The sequence below is a fragment of the Podarcis filfolensis genome, assembly GCF_964270895.1.
Source record: "Podarcis filfolensis genome assembly, chromosome: 11".
Classification (NCBI taxonomy): Eukaryota; Metazoa; Chordata; class Lepidosauria; order Squamata; family Lacertidae; genus Podarcis; species Podarcis filfolensis.
The window spans coordinates 44,460,343-44,477,026 of NC_139613.1; the positions used below are offsets into that span (position 1 = coordinate 44,460,343).

The following is a 16,684-nucleotide window of genomic DNA, read 5'->3' on the forward strand; positions in this document are numbered from 1 at the left end:
CTAAAAACACTTTAAATAAATAAATAAAAAGTCACCATAATAATGTTTTTGAAAAACATGATTCTGAAACTCTGGTTTGAATCTGCTATATCATTATCATTTCCTATATTGATTTAAAACCTGCCATTCTATTTGTTCACGTGTTATATTTCACAGTAAAAACTTTTTTTAAAACCTAAACCATTTTAAAATACCGTATAGGGTTAATTTTTAAAAATGTACTTGCAAAATATTTTATAAATGAAAATTAGTACACTGTTATAAAAAGGTACAATAAAAAATGAATTCATGTGATTTATTGGAGAGTTTTAATATATCTTTGCAGACTTTAAAAATACTTTAAGTTGATTAAGTAGTTCTGCCTTAAGTGATAAGCACTTCACACTATCACATATGTTTAAACATTTTTCAAGAAAGACAAATGCCAATCTCCCATTAGGCTGTGTGTTTTATCAGCTGCAAAGGCTTTCACCGGATTTATAAACAGCCTCTGAAAAATGACACAGTAGCCTTTGCGATAGTATTCAGACATTATTCATTATGATCCTTCAGATTCAGACATAATAGCATGGAATGGCTTTGGATGGAAAGCCAAAGTAGCACATCCTCTTAATATTCATATCAATGATGATAAAAGAGTTGATACAGAGAGAGTCTGAAGTGTCGAGACACATGCAAAATCCATTGCCTTTGAAATTTTTCTTAACACTTCATCCTGCAGAGACTCCTTTTTCCATGAACACTTCCTTAACTTGTACAGCACCTACCTCCAGCACCCCTTCCCAATACAGTGCAACCTCGGTTTTCGAACGTAATCCGTTCCGGAAGCCCGTTCAACTTCTGAAATGTTCGGAAACCAAAGCCTGCATTTCCAGAAGCATTTACGTCCGGAAAACTCAATAGGGAAGACGCATGGCATGTTCGGCTTCCAAAAATCGTTCGAAAACCGAAGCAGTTACAGTATTTTTCGCTCTATAGGATGCACTTTTCCCCCTCCAAAAATGAAGGGGAAATGTGTGTGCGTCCTATGGAGCGAATGCAGGCTTTTGCTGAAGCCTGGAGAGCGAGACGGGTCGGTACGCACCAATCCCTCTCGCTCTCCAGGCTTCAGGCAGCTATCTGCAAGCCTTGGAAGGCTTGCAGATAGCTGCCTGTTCTGGGGGCTGGGGTCGGGGGAAGCTCGGGCTTCCCCCGCCCCAGCCCCGCAGCTAAAAACGAAGCCGCGTGCAGCCCCTCCTGGCTGGAGAGGTTGTGCATGGCTAAAGAGGAAGCCAAGACAGCCAGCGGGATGGATCCCGCTCACTGTCTTGGCTTCTTTGCTCTTTGGGGCTGGGGGGGGATTTTTTTTTCTTTATTCCCCCCCGTAAAAACTAGGTGCACCCTATGGTCCGCTGCTCCCTATGGAGTGAAAAATACGGTACTTCCGGGTTTTCGGCGTCCGAAAGCCAAAACATTTGATTTCCAAGATGCTCAAAAACCGAGGTTCCACTGTACCGGATATGGAGAAGAAAGGTGGTGATTTAAAAGTGCATGACTTCCCCAAGGAGTCCTGAGATTACAGAAAAGTGCAGTTTCCTCACCACAGAGATAAAATTCCCAGCACCCTGAAACTACAGTTCTCATGATTCTATGGGAGACGTCGCGTGGTTTAAATGTGCACTGGATCTGTTTTAAATGTGTGGTGCAGATCAGATCGTATCTATTAAATTGCTATGGATTCCTTTTCGATATCTGAGTCTGTTTCATAAGGTTATCGAAGGTGGGGGAGATCTCTTGAGCATTTGGGCAATGGACACTGCGATTCTGCACCTGCTATATTCACTTCCTGCCCAAAAGCAGTAACTGATAGCAGATCTAAGGTACAACATATAAGGAGGCTGCAGAATCATAATCAAGGTAAGCCCTAGTCAGGCATTCAGCTTCCCCACACATGAGAGTGTGGATATGCTCGGCATATGTCCCTCCGTTATTGCAGTATTTCATGCATGATCAGGCTTCTCAACCATGCAGGGTGGCTGATGTTAGAATTCCTGCTCCATGATTGCAGTCATGGGACTGCTGTCTTTCACATGACGGTGTATGTTTTGACTCCACAAAGTGGGAAGTGATGGAGACAGGATGTTTGTGTTACTGTGTTCCGTGAAGTGGGACTATTGTCCTTTGTTCTTTTTCTCTTTGCTGTCTGATGCTAGTGCTCTTTGCTGTTTGATGCAGTGCTCTGTGTGTGTTTATATGTAAATAAAATAGATTAGCCAAAATGCTGACTTGCTGAGGACTGTTACGCAAGCTGCGCAAACTCTGCGGATCCCTAAGTGTGCCAATGTCTGTTGGCATCGGTCGCTGTGATGTTCGGGCTGAAGAAAGCTTCTGAAGCTCCTGAACGATTGAACAGGAGGGAAAGAACATGCCAGTTGGGCATGTGTCTCTGCCAGGGTCCTACGTGGGGCTACCTTTGAAGGTGACCCGGAAAATACAACTAATCCAGAATGCGGCAGCTAGACTGGTGACTGGGGGCGGGCGCCGAGACCACATAACACCAGTCTTGAAAGACCTACATTGGCTCCCAGTACCTTTCCGACCACAATTCAAAGTGTTGGTGCTGACCTTTAAAGCCCTAAACGGCCTCGGCCCAGTATACCTGAAGCAGCGTCTCCACCCCCATCGTTCTGCCCAGACGCTGAGGTCCAGCGCCGAGGGACTTCTGGCGGTTCCCTCATTGCGAGAAGCAAAGCGACAGGGAACCAGGCAGAGGGCCTTCTCGGTAGTGGCGCCCGCCCTGTGGAACGCCCTCCCATAAGATGTCAAGGAAATAAACAACTACCTGACATTCAGAAGACATCTTAAGGCAGCCCTGTTTAGGGAAGCTTTTAATGTGTGACATTTTAGTGTATTTTGGTCTCTGTGGAAGCCGCCAAGAGTGGCTGGGGAAACCCAACCAGATGGGCGGGGTACAAATAATAAATTATTATTATTATTATTATTATTATTATTATTATTATTATTATTACTCGAGTGTAGGGTGAGCTCCTGACAGCTACATCAGGAGCTCCCTGCTGCAGAAATTCACCCTCCATTGCATGGAGGTTAGTGGCGATAGGCATGGAGAGGTGGTGCAGAGGGCAGTCGGCCAGTTTGTCCTCACGCCATTCCAATCACACATGGAAACTGAATGCCCAAACAGGGCAGGGGATTTCTAATCCCATTAGGGGACTGAATAAAGCTGCAGCCAACCAAAGATCGAGTTTCAAGTTGCACTGTGGTGTTGTGTTCAGAAGGGGTGTCTGACCATGTGAAGCATTTTGTTACGTGGCTTAGCAGCATTTATTTATTAATGGTATTTATATGTCACCCAATAATGAAGTTCCCTGGGCAGCTTACGATAACGATTCTACCAACAAAGTTTTTATTTCCCCACAGAACACTAATAGTAAGCCTCCTTCTCAGGTTTATGATTGATTTACTAATTTAATTTCTCGCTCTACACAGATATAACATATTTTTCCTCGGAGATTACCTTATTATTTCCCCTTGGCTGTACTTGTAACATGGAAAAAAAATGAACGCAGTTCCTTCCTCGGGCTTTTTTATAAGGATCACTTTCTGAGTATGATCAATGCTATGAAGTGAATTGGGGTGATAAAACTCTATTGTTTTAATTTTAAATTTCAAACAGAACAATCTGGAAATAATCTGGAAATAAGACTTAAAGGACAGACTTCTCAGAACTCTTCAGATGTTTGACAAGGGGGAAAGCTTGGCAGGCAAAATCAATGACGGTTTTCAATGAAAATGATTAGAGAGGTTGGTGATAAAAACATCCAAGGTCGAGTGAGTGTTGAGCAGCAACCAAAGAAACCATCACAGTCCACACTTACAGATGAAAAACATCCAGGAACACTGAAGGAATAGAAAATACACAAGAGATATGCTGGCTGTGTGGGCTTCAGGTAAATCAGCCAATGTTTATTTCCACTGCCAACAAGTGAAGCTCACAGGTGAATTTATAAACTACTCTTAAAAGGGGGTTTTAGCTTTTATTAAGTGTTTGATACTTATAACTTGCTGATGATGCCTGATAAGTGTGACAGGTTCACTGCTTTGACAGTTTGGGAGTGTTGCTAGGACACAATTATGGAGTACAGATCAAGGCATCCATAGTGTATACAGGCCTCCAAACAACAATGGCTATCAGTTGCAGTTGCTGCAATGTCTTTTCCCTCCACAGATTTTTACTTTATTTTTAATAGAGTGTTTTATAGAGTGGGTATGCTGCAGAAAAAGTTCCAAACTGTTGTGGCTGCCATGTTCATTTCCCCAGAGTGTTGTGCCTCTGGGAGTCATGTTGTGCTGGTCCTGGGGGCTAACTGAGAGGCGAGGTCTGAGTCCAGTCCGAGGTCAATGGTGTGGTATGGAGGCTGTCCGTCAAAGCTGTAGCTGGGTCCAAGGCGGGGAGTCAGGTGAGGTCAGGAACTCTGGCAGAAGAGCAGGACAGGGTGCAGGCAGGAACAGGCTAGCAACAACGTTGCTCCCGCAACCTGGGACCGGGGCTGACTGGCTTTTATCTGCCCCGAGGCATAGGGCAGCCCCGGTTCTCTTGCCTCTCCTGGCCTGGAGGCGAGCACTCCTCCTGCAGGACCTTAGTTCCCTCCGCCTCTCTCCCCTGAGCCTCTGTAGCTCAGGAGAGGCTGGAGGGTTACCGGACCCAGAGGCAACCTCCTCTTCCCCTGATGGGGCTGAGAGTGGAGCACCTGCAGGCAATGGGTCCTCCATCACCTCAGGAGCCAGAGCAGACTCAGCTGATGCCTGCACCTGAGGATCCAGCACAGGTGAGGACCCTTCAGGCTCAGGCCCCAGCCCCAGCTCAGCTGGTTCTGGAGGCGGGGACTCCTGTGCAGGCTGGGATTCTTCAGGTTCAGCCTCTGAGTCCAAATCCCAGGCCATCACACGTGTGTACATGAGTGCCACAACACAGCCACAGTTACAAAAAGAAGAGGGAAAAGATTGGGGGGGGGATTTTGTGGCAACCTTTGCCACTGAAGGGGGGAGGGAGACTAACTAGGGTCTCTAAAAGTAGCAGCCATAAAGCAGTATTGTTTGCCTGGCTTCCCAATGTGGGGTATCACTGTTAGTAACCAAGAAGAGTAAGATGGGCAGGAAGGAAGCACAAACACAGTGGCCGATTGTCTTTGCTGCATTGGCTATACCAGACCAACCTTCCTGCTGCCTTGCCCCTTTTCCTCTTGTTTACCAGCCCCAAATTAAGAACAAAGGGCTCAACTCCTACAGGTCCTTAATCAAACACTTTTCCACACCCAACTTCTTTCCTAACAGTCATTTTGACAGTCACAACATAGACAAAGCTCAGCAATCTTAGAAGTTATTATTATTACTAATACTATTGTTATGATGATTCACACACATACATACTGCTTTTTGGAATAATAATTCCTCCAACATGAACTGCATATTATAAGGACATATCAACTGTAGCTGAAAGAAACAGTCTGTCCCCCTGCCCCCCGAAAAGAAAAATGTCCAAAGAACAAAGATTAAAAGCAGATAAAACATTTTCAAAATAAGCAGTAAAAGATGCTCACCTGAAAGAGATCTAAAAAAGCACAACTGAAACAGATAAACTGGTTGTTTGTGATTTAAAGCACCCAACAGCTACAATACAATCATATTCTCCTCCCAAAAAATAATCCGATGTCTTTAATAACACGACCTATGACATGATGCTCTTTATGCATGTGTGTAAAAGGTAAAGGGACCCCTGACCGTTAAATCCAGTCGCAGACGACTCTGGGGTTGTGGCGCTCATCTCGCTTTATTGGCCGAGGGAGCCGGCGTACAGCTTCCGGGTCATGTGGCCAGCATGACTAAGCCACTTCTGGCGAACCAGAGCAGTGCACGGAAACGCCGTTTACCTTCCCGCCGGAGTGGTACCTATTTATCTACTTGCACTTTGGTGTGCTTTTGAACTGCTAGGTTGGCAGGAACAGGGACCGAGCAATGGGAGCTCACCCCGTCACGGGGATTCGAACCGTGACCTTCTGATCAGCAAACCCTAGGCTCAGTGGTTTAGACCACAGCACCACCCGCGTCCCTCTTATGCATGTGTGTACAGATATCCTATTGTAGATATGGAGTGTCTCTCACCCCACCCTACCCCGTAACCTGCATGTATTTCAGACCCACTGCCACAAAAGAATGCTAAGTTATTAAAATAAATGAGAAAATCACTGTAGGGTAAAACTTTCATTACCATCATCTGAAATGTCACCAAATAATAAGCTTTTGAGATCCTCCGAGCGCTGCTGGATGCTAAACAAAACATCCGGGGGGGGGGGGGGAGGTGGGAATGAGAAAGGAAAACCACACATGACGGGAAACTCCCAAAGTCTGCAGCTTGCAACAAACCCTCTTAAGATGGAGTGCAGAAGGCATTATGCAAACTTAATTAGATTACACTATGAAAGATGCGTTAACAGATTTTATATTGCACCAAGGACCACTGGGACAAAGCAACAATGGACATTCATCCATTTTTATTTCTGGAAATAAAAGCTCACAGTTACTCTGGAGTATTCCAATTAGAACAGTAAACAGAAGCAAGTAACCACCAGGTTTCATATCTGCAAAATGTTGGAGAACGCTCATGGCATTGTGACACCTTGATCGGTTCTCTAATAAAGCTGTTACCATACTTCGGCTTTTGCATAATAAAAGGAGAGCTTAAAACCAGCAGTCAGATTAAAAAGCAAAGACCAGCAATTAGAAGACTAAAAATTAAACATTAAAAGCATAGTGAAATAAAAAGCCTTGACAAAACGTCTGATGGATATTACCAGTTCCCTCACTTTACAGATGTTTACAGGAAATAAAGCCACAGGATGCTCAAAGCAAGGTGAGTACTGGGGCTGCCAGACTAAACCATCAAAAAGAAGGGACATTGCTCAGCTGTCGGATTGGTTGGTTGGTTGCAGGGTTTTTTTTTTGGTCTACTTGACCTTTCAAATCCTTAAATAAAGAACCTCTATAAAATGCTATGCAGTGCTAGAACTTCTAATGTGCTCGCTGATCCACAACTCCTTTTTCCCACTTAAGCAGAATTGTCATTTGAAGGAGAGGCAAGATATCTTAGGGGTTTACAAGGTCAGCATTCCTTGGGCTTTTAAGTTTTTGCGATTGTTTTACTTCTATGGAATTTGAATTTAGTAGACATTTTGTAGTGTCAAGGAAATACAGGATTTTTTCTTTTTTCTTTTTTTTTTTAAAAAAACCTATTTGACAGTCACATTAACCAAATAACAAGTTCATACCTGTAAGTCTCTCTAGAACCAGGGAAGAGGCACGCCTTCACCTGAGTCAAGATGTTAGGGATAACAAAATGTTTTCTAATCTAGTTCAGAATTTAATCCAGGGTTTGTCAACACTGATGCACTCCTAAATCTATGTGGGAGCCTAGATTTTGTAGTGTGTGTGTGTGTGTGTGTGTGTGTGTGTGTGTGTGTGTTCTCATTTCCCTGCTAACGATAACTGTGGAAAAGTATGAGTATGGTACCACTGTCCTCTCCATATGGCCAGACTCAACAGCTGACCAGGATCTCAAATGTTTACAGTGGTACCTCGGGTTAAGTACTTAATTCGTTCCGGAGGTCCGTACTTAACCTGAAACTGTTCTTAACCTGAAGCACCACTTTAGCTAATGGGGCCTCCTGCTGCTGCCGCGCCACGGGAGCTCAATTTCTGTTCTCATCCTGAAGCAAAGTTCTTCACCTGAAGCACTATTTCTGGGTTAGCGGAGTCTGTAACCTGAAGCGTATGTAACCTGAAGCGTATGTAACCCGAGGTACCACTGTATATACGTTTTTTTAAAAACAAACAAAACCTTATACCACACATGATCACAGGGCAGATGGATTGCTACCCAGTTACTTGCAATTGCGGAGAATACCTTTTAGTAAAAGTGGTGGGGAAATAGTTTGTTTCACTATAAAAACAATTCATGGAATATTTAAATCATCCATAGAACAACAGAGTTGTGGAGTGGGAAGGGACCATGAGGGTCATCGAGTCCAACCCCCTTCAATACAGGCATCTTGTGCCCAACATGGGGCTCAAACCCACAACCCTGGCATGAACAACCTCATGCTTTTCCCACTGAGCTACCCCAGCCTTATAACACGTTCAACATATACTGAACTGACCAAAACAAGCCCCAATAAGTTAGTTCCAGGACTTCCTTTATGATGGATCAAAGTACAGTGCAAGACAGTGACTGCCCACTTTGTGCTTCCATGTCTATCCATCTAGAATATCAAATGATCCTTCTTGCAGAGAGAATGCCATTCATCGTGAGAAGCATTAATTATTTTCTTCCATTTGTGGCAGAAAAGGCAACTCTGTAGACAACTGGGAGTCACAGAGGAGCAAAAGGACAGTCATGTTTACTTTAGTCCCAACTCGACAATACTAGCTTTCGTTGGTTTTTTATTTTATTTTTAGGACTGTCAGGAAAAATGGGTCAAAATGGATATGAACTATTAGTGAGTGATTAGAATACTTTGGAGGACTTGAAAATATATGCCTTGTCTGCAGGTTACTTTAATACATTTTATAATGAGTAGAGGAAAAAGCTTAAAGTTTCTTGCTGCAGATTCATTATAATTCTTTATTTAACGTCATCTTCATCTACAGCTGCTAGTCAGCACATTTTTGCAAATGGATCAGCAAAGCATATGACTGATATTTTAGTTAATGCACACATTACAATTTTATAGTTAGCAAGTAAGAGATATATTACTAGTGTATGATTATTTTGAGAACAGAATAGTTCGGGTTTTTTTGCAAAATGCAAAGGCCCAGAGTGTCAATCTTTGTACTAAATCTTATCTTCACAAAGGGGCTTATTGCCTAATGATTCATTAACAGATTATGTTTGTTTTTATGCTATCCTCAGTAGCTCATTGTAATATACTGAAATATGTTTCTACACTGTGACAACTATGTGCCACTTTAAGTAAAAGAACATTTTTTAAAGTTAATTGCTGATCTAGGGAGAAATCCAGACTGTCCTTAATCACAAGTCTGATTGTAATTTAAAATACAGCTATTCAAAATGTTCACATTCCTGATCTGAATGGAGTGCTTAGTGAGTAGATTTCATTGACGTCAATGGAACTAAACACAGATGAGAGCTGTGTTCAAGTAACTAAAGATGGCAGAATCCAATTCTTGGCTACTGCTTATAAAAAAATGCGTCTGAATGTTCCTGAAAACTGTAAAACACATACTTCTCTTTTATAGACTAGTCTCACTCTCTTCCCTATAAATAAATTTTAGGTAAACCAGCTCTAAGCTCAAGCTTAGTAGATAAGGAAAATAGTTAGCTAGCCTTTCTTTGAGTGGTCATCTGTGTAGTCACACATATGGGCTTCCCCACTTCATGCCAGCACTCATATAAAGTGGTACCTCAGTTCTTGAATGTAATCCATTCCGGAAGCCCGTTTGGCTTCTGAAATGTCCAAAAACCAAGGCGCGGCTTCCCACTGGTTGCAAGAGCTTCTTGCACTCAGTGGAAGCCGCGTCACACATTTGGGTTCCGAAAAACATTCGAAAATGGAGCATTTACTTCCAGGTTTTCAGCATTCGAGAACTGAAATGTACGACAATGGAGGTATTTGGGGAAAGTATAATGGGTGCTAGCACAAAATGGTTGCCATGGGCAGCATGTGCTGATACCCTGTACTGACGAGTACTGTCACAAGAGCGAGCCCTGGGTTCACCTAACTTTGTAATGAAATGTGAAAGAGTTTTGGCAGGAATCTCAGTCTCAGCCATTAGTATGCATGACCAAAAGGATATGGCAATGATCAAGAAGAATCATAGAATCATAAAACTGTAGTTGGAAGGGACCGCAAGGGTCATCTAGGCCAACCCCCCACAATGCAGGAATATTTTGCCCAATGTGGGGCTCGCACCCATGGCTTTGAGGTTAAGGGTCCCATGCTCTACCGACTGAGCTATCCCAGCAGAAAACTTCCACTTCCCCCCAAGAATGTCAGTTAGGCCTTTCCATTTTTACTTTCTTTTCTCTTTTCTCTCTACAGTGTTGTTATTTGTACATCTGCATTCAATTTGGGTTTTTTTTGGTGCCAAGCAGACATCTTTGTCTATGCTGCAAAAGGCAGTTTGATGCAGCTGTTCCACTTTTAGTAGCAAACCTGCAATGGGCACAACCGCTGCCTCCTCTGCTTTGGTGAAGGACGTGCAAGTAGATGAATGTGGCTTCATTGCCAACATTTCACAAGGCAGGCATACTGAGACTGCTTTCCTAAGCTGCAAGTTTAGTGGATCCAAGGTCCGTTTTGGCAGGGGATGCTGAGGCCAAAGTACGCAATGTTCCACAAAGCCCCCGCTTTGTGCATGTATACTAAAGGCTGAAGGTGTGCTTTCACCAAAAGTCTTTTATCCTGTTAAGTTTCCATTGTTACTCTGTGGGACTGCACAGAGACCATGAAATATTTAGACTTAATCTAACAGTGCAATCCTACTTACTTCAATATTAGACTGAAGTCAAGTGGTCTGAGTAAATATATGATCAGGTTTTTATTGCGTCAAATGTATGAAATGCCAAATATAGTTTGTGTGTTCTATTATATATCACACAGATCCTTCCATCGCTTTCTAAGGCTCCTCTCCTCCTAGGTGCTTCCCCAGTAACCTGAAGCTCCTTTGTCTTGTCTCTCTTTGCTCTGCCCTCTTTATTCCTCATGTTCTGGGAGACAAAGGAGAAGAAGAGCTGGTTGCAGCAGGAGGGGGAGACTCCCTGAATTCTTCAGCAGCCCTCCTCCCCTCTGCCTTTTGGCTCCTCTCCTCACCAGCCTCTGCCTCTGATTCTGGCCTGCTCTCTGCCACGGCCTCTTCCTGCTCACCTAACCCTGTTCCCTCTTCAGCTTCCAACACCTCCTTCTCCCAGTCTCCCTCTAACCACTCATTATTGTCCCACCACCAAGCTCTGAGCCTTCTTTCCAAGAGGTTCGCTTGAGGGTTCCCTAGCTGGTACCTCCTGCCACTCCTCTGCATCCAGTCAGTCCATAACAGTAGAACAAGACTACTATAAAAGGACGGAGGACAGGTGTAGCAGATAGCAAAAAAGAGGTGGAACGGTGAGGGTGCAGATTCCTGATATCCCAGAAGAAGGTAACTCTTAGAAATAAAGAGTCTTCTCTGAGATGAAGTGGGGAAATGATTCTTTTGCCACTGTCATTTTCAGCAACATTTGATGTTGAGATTTTAACAGAATTAACATTAAAATCAGGGGGATATAATGAGCAACGTATTAGTGGTGATTAAATGGAATGCAAAAGCAGTGAAAAGCAAGGAATCCAAATAGCACACGCAAAAGACACAGGTCTTAGGCAATGTGAAATATCGTGCAGGTATTATCTATTTGTCAATATGGCCCAGATAAAAAGTATAGCATTGCGTGTCAAAATCTTATAAAATGCCTTCTTTAAGGTGAATAGGGGTGCATATTTCCTTTTGCTTTTATATGCTATAGCTCTAACGTCTCTCTGCTTGCTGCTAAAGTTCCACCAGCTGCCTTCTTGACAGAGAAAGCAATGCACAAAGTAAGCCTCAGCCCATTGCTGAAATTTGCATCAAGAGCATAAATAAGTTAGCCATTTCAAACATCTTGACTTTAATTTAAAGTGGCATTTTAAGAGCTCCATGTTGCTATATTCTACAGGGAATAGCTGCCATGCAACTGTTAGGAATGGATAGGCAGAAAAAGGAAATTGATGTCACGAAACCTTTCTGCTTTTCATGTTCTTATGCTTCCATATGAGTATGTAATCACGCTACCTATGAGATATTTACAGAAATGTTAGGAAAATAAGTGCATTTTATGCATAATGTGAACTGCACTTAAAAGAACTCCATGACTTTTCCGTGGCCGTGATGAAAGCCTCTTATTAAATTTCCATCTCCACTTAGGTCATAAATCCTTTCCCCTATAATTTCCTACATGATTGCTGCTATCAAGGTATGGAAGCTCATCTTATTAAATGCATTTCTTTACAGCTAGATGCTGGCATTTAGACAAAGCCCTATATTAGTCTTGATGCACAGCACAAGAGAATCAATGAGAAGTATTTTGCTCCAAAACTTTGGAAGAGGGAGAATTATTAGTAAGCATCTGAGAAATAGGAGTTTGCTTGCTAGAAGAAACTTGAATTAAAATAAAGTAATTCGAAGCTAAGGAATAAGAGAACATGGGCGAGGTGATCATATGGTCCCCATATGTTGGGTGGCTGCCACACTGGGGCTAACGTATGGAATCATGCTCTTATGTCCACACAGCAGTAGATTCAAAAGCACAGCAATAGCTATACAGGATCTACAAAAGCCAGGTTACTCTCACAGTGTACCTGGAAAGTCTGCTGTCACTTGCTAATCAAAATGTTACTTGATGACACTCCCACACTGGCCATGCACAAATAGCATCAATCAGAAAAGTGGCAGAGGAAATGCATGACCAAGCTGCCGGAAAACAGACTACTACTCTCTCTTTCAACACACTAACATGGAACTGCAGGTGGGAAGCCTGTATGGACAACCCAAAGATTTCCCAAGTGAGTCTCCCTATGTGTCAGGTGGTGGTGTGGTTGTCTCAGTTCTAAAAGCGTTGTGATCTTGAGGCTTCCCCCCAAACTTGCTCACAAGTGCTGGGACCTTTCTCCCAATTGGAGTGACTCTGACCTGGCTGTCTTGGGCTCGGCGCTCCTCCAACCGGGCTGAGAGAGTAGTGACATGAGCCTCCAGGTCCCTGTTCCTCTCCATCAGGGCTTTCATGGCTTTCTCCTGCTCCATCTCAGCGCCTGTCCCTGGCTTGCTCATCATGTTGCCTTTTCGCTGCTACCTCAGAGATGCCCAGATTACTGTCAGGTGGTGGCGTGGTTGCTCGAGAGCAAACAGGCAAGACTCCAACCTGTCTTTTCCAGGCTTTATTATTAATACAAACTATTTACAGTGCAGAGCATCGCAAGTCCATGTCTGCTCAGTCGCTAGCAGAATCTGGGCGCGGCTGGTTCTTGTACCACCCCAGCATAACAGTCCTGTGACCCCCATCCTTCTCCTCCTCTCTCTGCACGCAAACCTACTGCGCAACGTGGGCGCTGGCAAAGGGGGACTTCCCTCCCCTCCGCTTTGCTCAGGCTCGGTGTTGAGGCTCTCCCTAGCATCTTCTGATCCCTGCGCCCCTTCCCCACTGGAGGTGGGGCTTCCCTCCTCGCCAGAGGAGGAACTGCTTCGCAAGATCTTCGGAGGCTCCCTGTAACACGACTGCCCTTCCACCTCTCGTCTCTGAGCTGATGGCAGTTCCCTGACACTATGGGAAAACTGCTTCTGTGCATACAAATTCTGTAACATGTTTTTTCGTACGACTTTTCTGTACAGTCGTACCTTGGATCCCGAATGCCTTGCAAGTCTAACGTTTTGGCTCCCAAACGCTATGAACCCGGGAATGAGTGTTCCGGTTTGCGAATGTTCTTTGGAACCCGAATGTCCGACAGGGGTTCTGCGCCTTCCGATTGGCTGCAGGAGCTTCCTGCAGCCAATTGGAAGCCACACCTTGGTTTTCAAATATTTTGGAAGTCGAACGGACTGTACTTTGAAGCGAACCAATATTTTTCAGGGGTCTGAGTACAAGATGATGGAGAGGGCCCGACATGATAGCCTAACATCATGTTCGCAACATTGCTCGAAGTCCTGATGTTGCAAGGAGCCAGGGAGCAGAGCTGAATGCCCTCTGAACATTGGAGGGGACTGGCTCCCTAATTATTATTTTTTAAAATAGGGGTGCGGAGCTGGCATGTATGATAAACACTGAAGCAGAGTGATGCAGCTCCACCTCAGGACTGGAAATGAGGGGTCCATGTTTGGGGCTGTTTCAAAGAAGGGTGCCATATAATCTGAAAGTGTGATGCTTTAGTTCTATTCAGAGAAACAGAGTTAGTTAACACTTTTCTTCATGATCACAGCATCCTACGCATTTGGAAACCATTGCCAAATGTTTGGAATCTATTCCTTTGGCAGGCTGGTGCCATCAACATTTTGTATTGCCATCAATTAGGGCAATTCTATCTGCGTGTTATCTCAGAAGTATCAGTTACCCTGAGAGGAGCTGACCGTAGGTAAGTTTGACTATGAGATATTCTGGGTCTACGCTTAAAATTTTTTTTACCACCAAGCATCACTATTATGTGGCAAGTAGTCTCCTCTTGGTTTCTGGGGCATGAAACTTCATGAAAATGGCATCCCTTTATAGAGACGCATGCTTTTGACTGGTCAAAATGTCAATTTTTAATTTAAAAAAATAGCACGCCATTGAAAAATATTCATACTGAATAGTTATGGAATGCATAATTAATAGCGAGTAAAGCAGAATTAGCATTTTTAAAAGTCTCTGCTCAGGAATCAGAAGAGTGGAATGGCGAGCTTTTGAAAAGGCTCCTCATGTTACCTTTTTCCCCCCTGCATATATTTCTGAAATGAATGTCAGGCAACAGATCAATATTTTATGCAGTGCTATTCTTTTAATAATTAATGGACAAGAAAAGTGCTGCAAGGAAGCGCAGGCACAGAGCAGAGTGCGGATCTCAAGGCAGGGCCATGAAACAAAGAAAAGAAATGTAATTATGCAGATTGCCAGAGCTATTTAACTTTAAATTAACTGTAAATATCAGAAGTGCCGAAAGACAAAAATAATACCTGTGCACGGGATGCTTTGAGGGGTACTAATTACTTACACTTCCATTTCTTTCTTTGTTAATGGCACTGAGTATTTCCTGACCCATGAAAGGGAAGTGAAAGAAGTTATGTAGGGCAATGCTTATAAAACAATATCTAAGAAGATTAAAAAATTCAGTATTATGGATAAAATCTAACCAGAAAGGATGGCAAATGATTTAGCTGATAGGAATAGATGACCGAATAGCATTGAATGCGTCCCTTTTGTTCTAAATAACTAGGAAGAGGAGGCAGAAAGCAATAAAATGAAATTCAGTGAACACAGCTGTGAATTAAGAAGGGCTGCTATGACACACATACAAAAGAGAAGCAAAGATGTAGGGCCTGCAACAAAATGTTGCAGCGCAACCTCACTGTTAAAAGCTTCTGTTCAGAATTTTCGCCAGTCATTTCCATCAAGTGCGACATTCCACTTCCCACTTTTCCATCCTAACTCCACCCTAACTACATTCCTTGGCTTACTGGGCTCAGTCCTCACTGTTTTTTGTGAGGTCACCTCTTTACATTTTCGGGAAGTGGGGAGCTTTAAAAAATGGATTTGTGCATATATTGAGATTCAGCTGAGTGTGCTGACACCTCCGCCTTGTTTCTCTGTAGCCCTGTTTTGGCAACAATCCTGTCAGCACTCACCAGCCGAGTTTGCTACTAGGAGGAGTGATTGATGAGGCAACAGTACTGCTGGCCAAGTTAGCTGGGTTTGTAAGGAAGCAAAATGGAGATGTTCCAAAATTTGTCAACACTTGGTCTTGCTTTGGAAGATTAACTGCGCCACAGCTGCATGTTGTTATATTCTACATTATAATTTAAACAGTGCAATGCTTATTTTTTCTTTATACTTCATTTGATATTAAAATCAAAATACATCCAAGAAATATATAAAAACTGCCATCTGCAAAATGCATTTCACCACACACAGTTACTCCCACAGTGGCATTTCCTCATATGGAACTAAATTATACAAGTATGAAAGGGAAAATAAAGATAAAAAGCAAACCCCCTTTTATCCCATTTAAGACATTCTGCCACAGGGTCAACACCTAGAGCCTAAAATTATTCTGTGGCCTAATTTTGTCCTAGTACTCACTGAAGAGCCGCCATGTATATTGTAGTTGCTGTTAATGCTCTTAACATTATGTTAGTTGCTGTACACAAAAGAAACAAAATGGCAAATCCCTACCTATAGGTTAGCCTTAATCTGAACACACAAAAAAGATAGGAATGTAAGAATTGGATAATTAATGGGTTTTTAAAAAATGATTTTTAAAGTTTGCTAGAACTTCAATAGAACTGCAAGATCTCTCCCTCTGCCCCACCTTCCCCTTGCCGGCAAAACATATTCCATTCCTTATTTGTCATCATACTGCACCCCAAACTATTATGTCCCCTGCATCTGGGACATCACAGTCACCCAAAACAGGACTGTGTTTCGGACAACTTACAGGTCATTCCACTTGTAGGAAGACATTGCCCTCACATTCTACAGTTCCATCCTGAGAATGTGTCTGAATTTTCTCCTTGTAGCATTTCCTACTCCACAGCTGCATAGGAGCATTTGGCTGCAGAATAATTTAAGGGCTCTTAAATAATTGCAGGAGGGACGCGGGTGGCGCTGTGGGTTAAACCACAGAGCCTAGGACTTGCCGATCAGAAGGTTGGTGGTTCGAATCCCCGTGATGGGGTGAGTTCCCGTTGCTCTGCCCCAGCTCCTGCCAACCTAGCAGTTCGCAAGCATGTCAAAGTGCAAGTAGATAAATAGGTACCACTCTGGTGGGAAGGTAAACGGGGTTTCCGTGCACTGCTCTGGTTCACCAGAAGTGGCTCGGTCATGCTGGCCACATGACCCGGAAGCTGTACGCCAGCTCCCTCG

The 16,684-nt window shown here is 43.4% G+C and overlaps 1 protein-coding gene and 1 long non-coding RNA gene across 2 annotated transcripts in view; one reads left to right on the forward strand and one right to left on the reverse strand.

Moving 5' to 3' along the window:
• LOC310745052 overlaps window positions 1-16,684 on the forward strand; it is a 37,386-nt gene that overhangs the window by 16,611 nt on the left and 4,091 nt on the right. The window lies entirely within an intron of this gene.
• The window catches only part of DTWD2 (DTW domain containing 2), a 90,649-nt gene that overhangs the window by 8,906 nt on the left and 65,059 nt on the right, over window positions 1-16,684 (reverse strand). The gene's annotated exons all lie outside the window — the stretch shown is intronic.